This window comes from Panthera tigris, chromosome D2, assembly GCF_018350195.1.
Source record: "Panthera tigris isolate Pti1 chromosome D2, P.tigris_Pti1_mat1.1, whole genome shotgun sequence".
NCBI lineage: Eukaryota > Metazoa > Chordata > Mammalia > Carnivora > Felidae > Panthera > Panthera tigris.
Genome location: NC_056670.1, coordinates 7,336,998 through 7,346,605, shown reverse-complemented (window position 1 = coordinate 7,346,605; position 9,608 = coordinate 7,336,998).

The following is a 9,608-nucleotide window of genomic DNA, read 5'->3' as shown; positions in this document are numbered from 1 at the left end:
ACAAGTTCCAATCGGGGGTAGAATCTGAGGAAATCATTACGAAGGCTGAGGGTGTCGACCAGGGAAACAAATTAAGTGCTCGTGCAAGCACAATGGCGCTCCCCAGAAAATGTAAATTGGTTGGACACCCCTCGGGTTATGCAGGCGTCCCTTACAGATGCGAATCCACCCCGTGGGGGCCCCTTTACAAACGGCATCGACCAACAAATAGCCTTGCTTAAATCCACCTTAAGAGAATTCTCCAGAAATGGCCATGCCCTGTGCTCTTCCAAGAACCGAGTTGGTTAGGATCAATTTGTTTCCTACTCAGTTCATCTTTTACCCCCAAACACATTCTCTTGGAGCAATCTTCCTCTTTAGAAGTTCCTCTCTTGGGTTTTAGAGAACATTTTGGCTTGGACTCTTTCTAAAATTAAAGCCAAGTGCTGCCGCTCTCAGATGCAGTGATATTTCGCTCTGACCAGAGCTGACTATCACAGACGCATCCCAAACCGCATAAGTTCTTATTGTTTAAACTGTCCTAAGCAGCTGTTAAAACATACCCTAAGATATCAAAGCCACTCTAATTAACTTCCTGCTTCTCTGGGACTTCAAAGTCTTTCAAAAAGTTTTAAATAGGGTTTTTATAGAGAATTTGACCTAATATTTAAAGAAAATTTTGCAAGCTTGCCCAAGAGACTCCAACTTCTTCCCTTTTCCACCACCCTCCCCTCCCTACTCTTGGAATTCTGGAACTATCGGGGAGAAATGAGGAGAAGAATCTAAATCTTCCATAACCAAAAGAATGCGTCTCTAGGCACATCCAGGTTATTTCTCTGCTCAGTAGTTGACATCCTGCCTGAATGGCTTTCCCCGACCCTCCCTTCTCAACCTGGCAATCCTGTCCCATCCTTCAAGGCACAGCTCAAAGGCACCTTCTCTGGGAAGTGCCCCTCCCAGAGCCCACGCAATCTCCACACCTCTGCCAGGGTGTGACCGACCGGATGAACTGGAATGCATTCATTTGAGTGCCTGTCTCCAGCTGTGTAGACTGGGAGATCCACAGGGCAGGAGCTGTTCTGTATGAAGCTTCGTGCTCCCGCGGGGTTCTGCACGTCCACAGTCAGGGCTCAACAGGTGTCTGATAAGTGACTGAATCCCAACTCATTCTGGGCAAGATAGGGTTGCTTTTCAATGGATCCATTTCTCACTCATTTTGATCTCCCTCCCTTGGCTTTCTTCATAACAAAGTCATTGGACTTAGCCATCAGAACTCTAAGAAACAGTGTCATAAAAATAGCCAAAACTTAGAAATAAAACCAAAAAAGGGCTGGGGGGCGGTGGGGCTGCGTATCTTTCCAAGGCCCCTTTATTGGAGCATGCAATCAGCTCATCTCCTTGTTCCTATCGACATAAAGGCCCCCGACTTAGTGAAGTTACCTGTTGTCTTACAGATTTCTGTCTGGAAGAGAAGCAAATAGTTTCTGCCCAGTGGAACAGATAACCCCTAGGATTTACGGCCCGTTGGACTCTAACCGGTTTATATATAACTCAAATCCTATCCCTACATTTCTTTATTAAATTGCCTGTGAATAGGGGCACCCGGGTGGCTCAGTCAGGCAAGCATCCGACTCTTGGTTTCGGCTCAGGTCATGATCTCACAGTCCGTGGGATCAAGCCCCGTGTCGGGCTCTGTGCTGACAGCAGGGAGCCTGTTTGGGGCTCTGTCTCCCCCTCTCTGTGTCTGCACCTCCCCTGCTCACTTTCTGTCTCTCAAAATACATAAGTAAATAAACTTTAAATAAATAAATAAATAAATAAATAAATAAATAAATTGCCTGGAAATACCCTCATTTCTTTGGTAGTTTTTGGGCAGGTCATAACATGTTACTGGTTCCTTCATTAAACGGTGAGTGAAATAAACTCGTTGCCTGTGTTCCTTTTATTTACATTTCTCTGAGAGTCAAAATTTCACCTTTCTGAAAATTATTTGTTAACTCAGTGCATGAGCCGGAGTGACAGTATAAAAGCAAAAGTTCAGTGGGGCAAGTGGTGTGGAGAAGGCGAGAGCCCTGGGCTGGGAATCCAAGAACCTGGCTCTCTGAGGAGCTTCCTGAAACTTCTGCACAACCAGATGCGCAGTTTACTTAAAGCACTTTGCAAAAGTCTAAAGCCATGTCCCCCATGAGGCGCTGGTAAAGGAAGGCCAGCTTTCCCCTCAGGAAGCGGTGGCGGGGCAAGACCCGGGAGGAGACCAGAACGAACACAGACAGGAGGAGCTGCCGCCATTCCCCAGGCGAGGCCACCGTCACCGCCTGCGCGGACATCAGCCGGAGCCTTCTACGGCTTCCGTCTTTACTTCTGTCTCCAGCCGTTCACCTCATGGCGGCCGGTGTTCTGTCAAAACCGTAAGGGAGATCATGTCACGCCCCTGCTTCAAGCTCTCCCGTGGCTTTCCAGCACTGGCGAGGATGACACTTAAGCCCCTTTCCGGCCCTACGAGGTGCTCTGCGATCCAGCCCAACGGCTAACTCCCCAAGTTCACCTCAAGCCTTTCACCCCCTCACTCACTTTGCCCCGGCTCATCTCAGGTGTCAAAGCGAGCCTCTTCAGACGTGCTTAGCATTCTCACCTCAGGGCCTTTGCACTTGCTGTTTCTTCCTCCAGAAAAGCTCGCCCCCACCCCCCTTTCTTCTTCCTTTGATTTTAACTTCAATCTCTCCCTCCCATGATGGTCATCCCTACCCATCCTTTCTAAAGGATACCTGCCGTTTTTCTATCTCTCGGGACCCCCTTCTTTGCCTGCCCGGAACCACCAGAATGTGACTGTAGGCGTGTGTTGTTCTCTCCCCGGCCCACTGCGAGCACTACATCGGCAGAGACTTGTGTTCGCCTGCGTGCCTGGCACAGACTGGGCGCTTGGGACGTGCGTGTTGAATAAGTGAGTGTGAAGGCAGGAGAAATCCAGCTGGCTCCCAGTAAAGGTTCCCCGCACCGTCCGCATGGACGTCTGACCCAGCGCCATGCCAGCTCCTCAATGTCGAGCGCATCTCAAAAGCCCGCAGCCAAGACGAAAACTCTGAGAGCCCGCAGACAGCATCTCAGAGCCTCCCACCGAGGATTCAACGTTACCCGGACCCACGGCCGCCTCTGCACCCGAGGCCTGGGTGTGAAGCGGACGATGGAAACACCAGCGGGAGTTCAAGCCCATTCCCACGGCAGGGCGGGGCGGGGAGGGAAGGCCACCCCGCTGGCTTCAGGGCATCGGCTAACTTGGGTCCCCTCTACCGGCGGGTCCCAGCCGGAGGGCACAGCTCCGCTCCCAGGGGCTTTCGGCTCGACGAGTTCTGTGATGGCTCTTCCCGGGCACACCCACCACTTCTGCAAAACGCCCCTTCCCCTTCAAGATTCTCCCATGAGCCCCGGGGCCGAGCCGCGCCTCCCGCGCCGAGATGCGAGATGCGTCCACGGCCGGGTCCTAGTCCCCAGGCGTTACTGCTCGACTAATGCTGGTCTGCCCTTCGGGTCCCTCGAAGCGAGGATGTCACACGGCAGCCAGCGGGGGCGTGGCAGCAAGAGCTGTTTCCTGGAAAGGTGTCTGGTGGAGGGAAGGGCCGGGAAGGGTTCAGTCCCCCCCACCCCCGGGCGGCTGGCCCCCGCAGACGGGCCTTGACCAGCCTCCGCTGGAAGTCTTCCCCTGAAGTCCTCCCCCCGCAAGGCTTGTGGCCACCCGGAACACTGAGTCAGGGGTGCTACAGGGGCTGCCTTGCTCTGGGGGAGAAGCTGACCTTAGGATCCGAGATAGGTTTGGGACCGGCAAAGGACACCTGTCTCCGGCTGTTTTCCCTTTACAGGTGCAAAAGGCATTTTTCTCCGCGCCGCCTGTCTGCCTGCAGTGCAAATCCAAGCTGCAGCCTTTACCGCCGGCACCCGCCCGTCCACGCCACCCCTGCCCAGCCCTCGCCCGTCCACGCCGCCCTGCCCAGCGCCCTCGCGTCCCAACCCGGGAATCGTCGCCAAACGGCCCCTCTTATCGCTCCCAGAGGCTCCGGCTTCTCCCCCCGCAAAGCACCTTGAACTCTTAAAACTTCTTCAAACTCAGAAAACTTACACCCATGCTGCCGTGCTTTGTTCGATTTTTTTTTCCCCCTCAGAAATATTCTGGTGGCCAAAAATAGAACATTTTCCATTCTGAGGACCAAGCGGCATCCTTGGGAATTAAAGTAGTGCTTCATGCCTCTCCAGAAGATTCCTGCCAAGCACGCACACGCATGCACACATAAGCCGCCTGCAAGTTCTAAAAAGCTGCTTTCTGTAGGTACAGGGGTGGTCAGGAGCCAAAAGCCCTCTGTTTGTTTTCTATCCAAGAACGTTACCCAAAAAGGGCACAAGGGCACCTCAAGAACGCTTTATAGGGAAAGGCCAACAGCGCCTAGTGCAGTGACTTTGAAAATGGCCCCGTTGTCCACCCCTCCCCCCGCCCACCATCATCCCAGAATCCCTCCCAAGGCTTACTCCTCTAAGAGTCCAAAGCTCCTCTCGGCACAAAGTTCATGGCCTTTATGCCAGCGAGCCGCCGAGGGGTGTTCGCCGTGTTAGCTCTCTCTAAACCCGTTCCCATGGTGGAACCAGAAATCCCACATTCGGGAAGACATGTTCAAGCTTCAGCAGCGAACCAGACGGACTAGTCAAGTCAGACAAGGCTAAAGTGTCAGAATCAGGGCAACGCAGAACATGATGTTGCTAGCACAAGGCAGGGGGGTGTTTTGTACACGCCGTTCCAGAAGTTTGTCACTCTCAGCGCTTCTGGAATCCTCTTTAATGGCACTTAGGCGGCTACGACGCCTTCCGCGGTTTTGTGCTTGAACACGCAACCCTTCGCACACCCTCCGGCCGTGCCCCCAAACAGAGAGTGTGGGGTTAGCTGCGAGATCAGCGGGGCTGCGTTGTATACGCAGCTGGTAAGCACTGGGTTACTGCTGAGAAAAACGAGGAGCCCTTTAGAACAAAGACCTGCCGCTCACACCCGAAGTAGCAAAGACCGGGAACCCAATGTAGGGAGAGTGAAGGAGGGCGCCAAAAAGTGGGTGTGCTGGGGGGGCAGAAGCATGAGAATAAGAGAGGAAAGGGGAAGCAGGAGATGGAGAAGAATCAGAAGGTCAGGCATTAGTTGGTGGCGAGTGGAGGCCAACAGAAGCGGGTGGAAAGGTCCAGGAGGGGCCCAGGACAGACAAGCAGGGGCAGACAGAGAGGAGGGGGAACAGAGCAGGGCTGGGGGCAGTACTTCCTGGCGGCTAGACGTCAGCCATTCACCAGCTAGGTCGCACCGAGATAATGCACCGCTCCGAGCTTCCCTCGCGTCGTGTATTGACGGAGATAACAGCATCTCTCGGAGGTGCGTGCGGATTTGAGGCGTCGAGGGCTGGTGCTGAGGAACCGTCAACAAAGGCCGGGCATCTTCCCTACTGAATGGCAAACACTCTGCCTGATTCCATCAGAGAACATTCGCTTCTCAGCCGGACCTCCCCTGACATCACCCCCGAGTTCTTCGGGGACGCACAGAGGCACGACGGTCAGCTGTGAACCCAGCAAACGTGGGTGGCAGGAGAAGCTTCAGGGTCACAGCCCAGACGCTACTGAGTATCTGGAGCCCTGCACGAGCCCCCCGCCTGCAAGGGGAAGGGGTTCCTAGCTGCCAGAGAGCCGCAATCATTCCCCGAAGCTTCATTAGCTCCCGTACTCAGCGAACGAGGCCGTGCAACACGTTAAGCCTGCACACACACCGAGAACCCCTCTAGCTTCTCTTCCTGGCCCCCGCGTGGGCTCCGTCCACCCACCTCACCACTGCACACCTGCACCAGGGTGACTGTTCAATATGGGTTCCTTCCGATCCTGCCCTTGTTTGTCTGCTCAGGCTACCCAGCCTGGATTTCTCTTTCCTTTTCCTTCCGTCTAGCAAAATACGAGTCAGCCGTCGGGCCAAAGGCGGTGGGTTTTTGTGTCCAGGAGAGTGACTCCCCCCCCGCCTCGCTGCCCCTGCCATACACACAGTAAATACACATACCTTGCTGTGGGGTGAAGATTCCCTTACGGCTCTCAGAAGGAGCCAACGTGGCCAACAGCTCGATTTTGGACTTCTAGCCCCTAAAACTATGAGACACTAAAGCTCCCCCGTTCATGGTTCTTTGTCATGTCCTCTCCATCACAACACGTGAGCTCCTTGAGGTCAGGGACTGAGTCTTACTTGCCTTTGGGTGCTCAGGCCTCTTTAGGGATCTGGCTGGTAAAAGGATCTCTAAACTTGAAATTCTCATGAAGTAACGCTTTAAGAATTCAAAATCTACAACACAGGCAGCCAGCTGTGGCTCACGGGTCAAATCCCGCCCACTCTGCCTGTTTTGGTAAATAAAGTTTTATTGGAACACAGCCACACTCCATTCGTTCATGTTTCGTCTACGGCCAATTTCACGCTATAACCGCAGAGTTGAGTAGTTAGTTGTAGCAGAGATCATATGGCCCACAAAACCTAAAGTATTTACTCTCTGGCCCTCTACCAAAAAAGTTTACTGACTCCCGGTCCAGAAGAAAAGAAACATAAATGAAGCATAGTGATAGCATAAAATAAATGTTATAACAAGGCCCAGATCGTGCAGCATAGAGAAGGACGGGTTGAAACGAAGCCTTCATAGGGAAGGTGACATTTGAGAAGGGAGAGAGCTTTTACTCAGAAGAGACAAAATACTTCATTTATTCACTCTGCTGTGCCACCTGGACCGATCGTGTCTGCACTAAGTCTTGCCTGGTGGTTAAGGGTCGCAGTCGGCTGGTTTGGGGGGGAAGTGATGACAGGCTCTGTTCTCTGCACACTGAGCTTGATTCGTGAGAGGCACACCCACGAGAAGGTGCCCAACCATGGACACTACTGAGCAGTCTGGGTCAGAGGCACAGATGTGGGATTCAACAATAAAGACGGCTCTGGAAAAAAGTGCGAAATGAGTAAAGAAGATGGTTGCACGTGCAACTCGGGGCACTTCAGAGCTCCGTGACAGGCAAAGGAAGAGAAGAACCCCTGAGGGACTTGAGGACAGGCGAAATAGGAAGAAAGGAAGTCGTGTCCCTAAGTCCCAGGAAAGCGAGGGTTCAGCGGTGTCAAAGGCTGCCAGAGGCCAGGACGACCAATTCATCAGACTTAGCGACGAAGGGACCTTGTGGCACGGTGACAGTCATGTTAACTCCTCATCACAAATTATCCCTGCAACTAAACCATAAGGAAAAGCATACTTCAGTTGCTTGAGTCATTATTAAGAGGAAAAAGAAAGAAGGAGAAGAGTACATAAACGGGAAAGAAGAAACAAGGAGATGAGAAAAAACAGAAATTGATGATACCTGGGCTGAAATTAATGATTAATCCCTAAAAATCGAAATATTATACTCTTTCTATGTAGATTCTGTACAGAGGCCATCCTTTGTCTAAATTCAGCAGGACTGAAAATTACTAAGGGGCACAGGCTCTGTCACTGTAGACAGCCCAGCCCCCTGAACAACTGACATCCCCGCACCCAGATACTAATGGCAGAGTAACAGGCAAGGAGACAAGGACAACTACACACTAGTGGCCGCCTGCCCAGCCAGGCAGTGCGAGTTGCTTCACACGGATTACACATTTGATCTCCACTAAACCCCTGTGGACTGACTATATAGTAACGTATCATCTGTATTTTTTTTCAGATGAGGGCCCTGAGACTCAGCTCACACAATCTATAGTGAGAAAAAATAATAATAAATAAAGTATTAAGTTTAAATTAAAAGGAAGAAAGAAAGAAAGAAAGAGAAAAAGAAAGGGGAAAGAAAGAAAGAAAGAAAGAAAGAAAGAAAGAAAGAAAGAGATGGAGGGAAGGAAGGAGGAAGAAAGAAAGAAAGAAAGAAAGAGATGGAGGGAAGGAAGGAGAAAGAAAGAAAGAAAGAAAGAAAGAAAGAAAGAAAGAAAGAGATGGAGGGAAGGAAGAAGGGAGGAAGAAAGAAAGGAAGGAAGGAAGAAAGGGATGGAGGGAGGGAAGGAGAAAGAAAGAAAGAAAGAAAGAAAGAAAGAAAGAAAGAAAGAGACAGAGGGGGGAAGGAGGGAGGGAGGGAAGGAGGGAGAAAGAAAGAAAGAAAGAAAGAAAGAAAGAAAGAAAGAGATGGAGGGGGGAAGGAGGGAGGGAGGGAAGGAGGGAGAAAGAAAGAAAGAAAGAAAGAAAGAAAGAAAGAAAGAAAGAGAAGGAGGGAGGGAGGGAAGGAGGGAGAAAGAAAGAAAGAAAGAAAGAAAGAAAGAAAGAAAGAAAGAAAAGAAAAGAGAAAGAAAGAAAGAAAGAAAGAAAGAAAGAAAGAAAGAGATGGAGGGAGGGAAGGAGGGAGGAAGGAAGGAAGGAAGGAAGAAAGAAAGAAAGAAAGGGATGGAGGGAGGGAAGGAGGGAGAAAGAAAGAAAGAAAGGGATGGAGGGAGGGAAGGAGAAAGAAAGAAAGAAAGAAAGAAAGAAAGAAAGAGAAAAAGAAAGGGGAAAAAGAAAGAAAGAAAGGGATGGAGGGAGGGAAGGAGGGAGAAAGAAAGAAAGAAAGAAAGAAAGAAAGAAAGAAAGAAAGGGATGGAGGGAGGGAAGGAGAAAGAAAGAAAGAAAGAAAGAAAGAAAGAAAGAAAGAGAAAAAGAAAGGGGAAAAAGAAAGAAAGAAAGAAAGAAAGAAAGAAAGAAAGAAAGAAAGGAATGGAGGGAGGGAAGGAGGGAGGAAGGAAGGAAGGAAGGAAGGAAGGAAGGAAGGAAGGAAGAAAGAAAGGGATGGAGGGAGGGAAGGAGGGAGAAAGAAAGAAAGAAAGAAAGAAAGAAAGAAAGAAAGAAAGGGATGGAGGGAGGGAAGGAGAAAGAAAGAAAGAAAGAAAGAAAGAAAGAAAGAAAGAAAGAAAGAAAGAAAGAAAGAGACAGAGGGGGGAAGGAGGGAGGGAGGGAAGGAGGGAGAAAGAAAGAAAGAAAGAAAGAAAGAAAGAAAGAAAGAAAGAGATGGAGGGGGGAAGGAGGGAGGGAGGGAAGGAGGGAGAAAGAAAGAAAGAAAGAAAGAAAGAAAGAAAGAAAGAAAGAAAGAGAAGGAGGGAGGGAGGGAAGGAGGGAGAAAGAAAGAAAGAAAGAAAGAAAGAAAGAAAGAAAGAAAGAAAGAAAGAAAGAAAGAAAGAAAGAAAGAAAGAGATGGAGGGAGGGAAGGAGGGAGGAAGGAAGGAAGGAAGAAAGAAAGAAAGAAAGGGATGGAGGGAGGGAAGGAGGGAGAAAGAAAGAAAGAAAGAAAGGGATGGAGGGAGGGAAGGAGAAAGAAAGAAAGAAAGAAAGAAAGAAAGAAAGAAAGAGAAAAAGAAAGGGGAAAAAGAAAGAAAGAAAGAAAGAAAGGGATGGAGGGAGGGAAGGAGGGAGAAAGAAAGAAAGAAAGAAAGAAAGAAAGAAAGAAAGAAAGGGATGGAGGGAGGGAAGGAGAAAGAAAGAAAGAAAGAAAGAGAAAAAGAAAGGGGAAAAAGAAAGAAAGAAAGAAAGAAAGAAAGAAAGAAAGAAAGAAAGAAATGGAGGGAGGGAAGGAGGGAGGAAGGAAGGAAGGAAGGAAGGAAGGAAGGAAGG